The following is a 5,510-nucleotide window of genomic DNA, read 5'->3' as shown; positions in this document are numbered from 1 at the left end:
AGAGGCATCTGCGGGTGGTCACCAACCGCCAGTCAGTGCTCACCCCCAGCCCCCAGACAGTGCTGCAGTGCCTGTTCGCTGCCACCACACCCCCCTGCCAACAGCACCACCACCTGCGGGAGGTCGCTGTGCCCCTCCAGCCTGCAGGGGCACAAGGCGTTTATGGCGTCCAGAGTAGGTGCTTGCACCACCCCGGGGGAAGTCTGTTCCAGGCCTTGGGGGCTCGGACAGTAAAGAAGTTGATCCTTATGTCCAGCCTAAAACAGGCTTGCAGGAGTTTGTGACCGCAGGAACTTGTCATCCCCTGGGGCGCTCTGGTGAACAGTCGTTCCCCCAGATCCTGATGCACACCCCTGATGTACTTATGGGCTGCCACCATGTCACCCCTGAGCCTGCGCTTCTCCAGGCTGAAGAGTCCCATGGATCACAGCCTCTCTTCATAAGGCCTGCTCTCTTGCCCTCTGATCATGCATGTGGCTCTCCTCTGGACTCTTTCAAGCTTCTTCACATCCTTCCTAAATTGTGGAGCCCAAAATTGGATACAGTACTCCAGCTGTGGCCTCACCAAGGCCAAATACAGTGGGAGGATGAATCTCCAGGAGACTGCTGAGAGTCACCCGGGAGATAAATGATAGGGCATTCATTAAAATAAATATTAAATGTTGAATCTGATTTATACCATTGTCCAGTGGGTTTTTAAAACACAATAGTAATGTGCATTTGCCTTCCTGATGTAAAGTCATTAATGTAATTACATCATGTGATGAAACCTCCCAGAATAGATTCAACCAGAGTTGACAATCCTAAAGAGTCAGCATTTTTCAAGGGCTGCTGCAACCTTGGGCAGGGGTGCCTTGAGTCTGTCCTGGGGTGCCTGGAGTCTAAAAAAGGTTGAGAAGCTCTGAGCTAGTCTGCCTCAATTTTCAAGCTTGTAATAGTGGCTGATAAAGCTGGCAAGTTCTTTTTTTGGTCGCCAGTGCTTTGTGGTGAGAAGTAGGCAAATGGGCATGTGTATTTCTATTGTATTGATTGTTATGACATTATACCATTTTGCTGTTTGAAAATGGGAAAATTAAGTGATGTTTTAACTTTGAAAGCGAACTTGTTCTGAAAAAAAATGTATTGATCTTGTGCCCAGCCACTGAAAGCTTACACTCGTCGCTCGCAATACTTTTGTGCAGGGAGCTGCAGAATGGAATTGATAGGATTGAGCTCACTGATTGTTAATACCAGCTCGGTGTTCCTAGCAGCACAGGGTTCAAATGGAAAGGTGTTTTTATCAAATGACATCCTTCCATTATTAACTCTGCTTTCAAGGGTTTCTGTAATAGCATGAGTACTTATGGTTGAATAACAACTGACCTAGAAATCCTAAGTTTATTTTTCAATAGATATAACTTTTTAAATAATGACTTGAAAAAAGAACACAAAACCAAATGAGATGTGTAATTATTTCTTTAATCTCAATGTAACTAAAATTTTACTGTAAAAAAAATGGAACTCTGCAGCAGTTTAGAGCCTGATTTGGCAAACATTGACTGCAGGGGAGGGCCATTACTTGTGCAGCCCCTATGCATGGAGTTGGAGTAGCAGGTATCTGAGCTGTTGTCAGTGGGACTGAAAGCCTTTGTCAGTCTTGCTTCATCAGAACATCCCTTCTGTGGCCCTGCAGTGGAGTTACTTGAATATGTACAGCCACCTACCTGAACGCCAGTCCTACAGGATGCAGTAGAACTATCCCATGTGACTTAGGTGGGGAGAGCAAGATCGAACCCTGCATGGCAGCATCATAAATGAAGGGTAGTAAGCAATGCCATCTTTTGGGAATACTCAGCAAGGAAATAAAAAACCTGCCCATTTCTGCTACAGTCCACTGGGAAGCCGTCTCTTCATGATCAGATGTGGAAGGTAGCAGATAGTATGTCCAGACTGACACTGTATCTGCATCTAGCAAAAAGAGATCAGGTACCAACAACACCAATGCAGATTCTGTACCATGTGTGGAAGTCCAACAGGAGTCAAGGAGACTGGAGGCATAAAGTTTCTTTCAGAGTTATCTTGCCACTGCCTTTTCTATTATGTTAACCAAAGGTGGAAGATTGCAAACTGGATGATAGCTAGCAAGGATGCTGGCATCAGATGTTGGAGCTTTGAGAAATGATTGCACAACTTAAAAGAAGCAGCCACCCTGCCCTACAGAAAGAAGGAATTGACCATCGCTGTCAGCAAAGCACTCTTCCTTTCATAGCCCTGAGATAATTTATTCAGTCTGGTCTCTTTTATAATATCTGAATGACTTTCATGAAATATGTTGCCTTTCAATGAGAATAAATTTATATAAATATATGTGTGTGTGTAACTGTGCACCATATCTCTTTGTATTTCATTATCGCCATTAGGCTGGGGAGCTGTTGCTGCCAGTGCCCTGTGGTTGTTGCCAAATATATCTAATCTGTCATTTCCTTGCTATCCCCCTGCCCTCCCTCCCCTCACATGTAATCAGGGCTATTTATTTTGGCAGTTTTCCAGGTTCTAGCTTATTGTAATATGTTTCCAACTTTATTGTCTATTTTTACTCATACAGGGAAGTGGTAGTGAGATCCAGCTCACTAAACATGAAATTGGATGTCATGGGTATAACCCAGATGTGGGAGGTTAGGGTTCAGGACCTGAGGGTCTATAATACCAGAAGCCCAGGCAGAGAGTTGCATTTTCCTTATTCACATTTTAAAAATCAATCTGGCTAAAATAGTTTTTGATTGAATAGTATGAGCTATATTAAGGCCTCCAAAATTAGGTTAAGTCCTTTGAGCCTGATTCTGCCCTTAAATCTTGGTTCTCAACCTTTAGACTCACAGTACTCCTTGACAGGTTTGAAGCAGCCCTCATTGAACTCAGTGCACCCCTTGGAAAACGCCAGCTCTTAGTTTTCATTTGTTTTTCAACTACAGAAAAACAATAGAGCAGATCTGTGCAAAGAGTTAGAAAAACCACAAGCCAGTTTTTATTACTATGGATTCCTCTTTGAAATACTTGCGTTTATCTTGTAAATCATGGTTGCATACCTAACAATGTTAATATTGTGTGCCATCCTGCAGCACCCTTTAGAGTATCTCAAGGCACCGTGGTTGAGATTCACTGCTCTAAATATATCTCACTTGTGTTTGGCAGTGGTAACAGAAGTATATAGGAAGTTCTAAGGTCCCTTGAATGCATTTGAAAATAGCATTCGGTCTTAAATGATTACTGTAGAGGTACATTGATCAGGATGAGTTCCTGTCATCAGACACCTACAAACTTATTTTGGCCAATCAATGGCTGGTGTAAAACAACAGTGAAACAGCTTGAACAGATGATAAATAAATCTTTCTTTTTCCTATTGCAGCTTTTATGCTCGATTTTCTTAAAAGAAGAGTAGGAGTTGTAGGCAACAAGGCTTTATTCTTAATTTCTAGGAAAACTTTTGTCTTCCTTTAAGTGGTGCTGGACAAGATTCTGTTCTGGTGTAACTTGCTATAGCTCTATTAAGCTATTATTTCCTGGGGTATGTTACCAAAAGGTTTTGGTCTGCAATCCATTATCACAGTCAAAACAATCTTACTATATTTGTATTGGAGAATCAAATAATGTGGGTATTTGTCTCAAAGACCGAGTTATTGGCTTGGCAGATGCCACATGGGAACTGCCTATGTTTGTAGCTTATCTAAGAATCACTAACATGTACAGTAACATTTTTAGTCAGTGGTTGTTGGCATATGCACTAATTGAGGAAACTAAGATCTAAAAGGTTTGGGTTGTTGTTTTAATGCTGGTAGGGTCTTTTTGCCCTAGTTAGGCAGTAAAGCCACATTATGCTAAGTCTGGAGTGGTCAACCTGCGCATTCATGCTACAGGTTACATGGGCAGCTGCTAAGTGGCAAGTGAACCCCAGGTGTTCAGTAAAGGGAGACACTGGAACGGAAGCAGGGAGCAGAGCACTCTGTGGAGCTGAGTGAGGGTAGGATGCTGCTGGGAAAAACATGTCAGGTGTCACTGCCAAGAGCCAGGTTTACCCTTTCCTGGCCCTGCAGCCACTGCCAGTTTCAGGTCTTTGGATCCTCACTGTCCATATAAAGCTGTGGCAGTTCCAGGGCTGGGGCTGGGGCAGGGTTAACCTGGCTTTGGTAGTAACACCTTTTCTTGTAGCAACATCTTGCTTCTGTTCCATGCTGATCCACATAGCTGGAGGGTCAGAGCAGCACTTGGACAGGGAAGGTGGCTTAAGTTGTGGTATGCCTGCCAGAAAAGTAGGCCACCGTTGCCTCATTGCTACTTGGTGTTCTGAAGTCTATTTTGAAAAAGGACTGGGATGGAGGAGTTGGGGTCCAAAGTCTGAAGATGCTTGAGGGGACCATAGAGCTGGTTGGAGATTCAAGTTCTCATTGTTGGCAGAATGGAGATGGAGGTTGGCAGTTCTTAATAGACTGACTTAACAGATACAGTGATGATACACTATGTAGGACCCTGTTAGTAAAGACAGTGGAGAAAGGGAGAGAGGTGATGATGTGGATAAGAATGTTAAAGTGAAGAGCCAGGAAGATGATCTTAGGGCAGCTTTTGGAATTGAGTGTGAAAGAAGCAAGAGGGCATTTGTCAAGGCTAGAAAGAAGGTTATAGTGGTCAAAAGGTAAGAAGATGAAAGCCAGTGGCCCTGAGTTTCTACTGGAGGTGAAAAGGTTTCGTGGGTTATTGTTATGCTGCCTGTTTTTTGTCTGCCTGCCATAGGCTTGAGATGAGAGACCTACAACTCGGATCCATTTCCCATTTTTACATGTTTCTTTGTTCACCTTTTTAATGTCATCTTGCCCTTCTGGAGAGAATGATAGACCAGCTGCTACTAGAGAACCTGTACTTGTTTTCCATCTGCCTTTTTAATACTATGATTTGTTAGATATTGTTTATACAATGCCAAATGCTTCCACTGAAGTCAGGCCCTAAAACAGCTCAAAAGGGCACTTGCTGTGGATTGCCAAATCACTGCCAGAAGAGATGTCAGGCAAGCACCTAACTTCCAATGGGTAGGCTGGTAAGAGTCAAGCTGTTCAGTTTTCAAGGACTGCCAAAGCCTAGAGTCAGGAAGTATCAGGGTCACTTCATAAATCAGAACAGAAGACAAAACAAAAAAAAAGGAAAAAGGACAAAGAGGTAGGGCATGCTGCATCAAATGCACACAAAAGCAGTCCTCCCTCTATAAAGCCAGCAGTCTTTATAATTTTCAATTCACATGTAAGCTCTGGGACCACATGACTTACAGGGCTGGAGCTTCTCTGTTCCTTCTGTAACAAGGGAGCTAGCTGGGGTTATTGCAGGGCCCCTGGCACGGCTCTATGAGCGATCGTGGTGCTTGGGCCAGGTGCCAGATGATTGGAAGGTAGCAAATGTGGTCCCCATCTTCAAGAAGGGGAAGAGGGAGGACCCGGGCAACTATAGGCCCGTCAGTCTTACCTCAATCCTGGGGAAACTCTTTGAGA

The sequence above is a fragment of the Gavialis gangeticus genome, unplaced genomic scaffold (assembly GCF_001723915.1).
Source record: "Gavialis gangeticus isolate Ggan-Ray unplaced genomic scaffold, GavGan_comp1, whole genome shotgun sequence".
NCBI lineage: Eukaryota > Metazoa > Chordata > Crocodylia > Gavialidae > Gavialis > Gavialis gangeticus.
The sequence above is the reverse complement of the archived record's forward strand: the minus strand, read 5'-3'. Positions refer to the sequence as shown.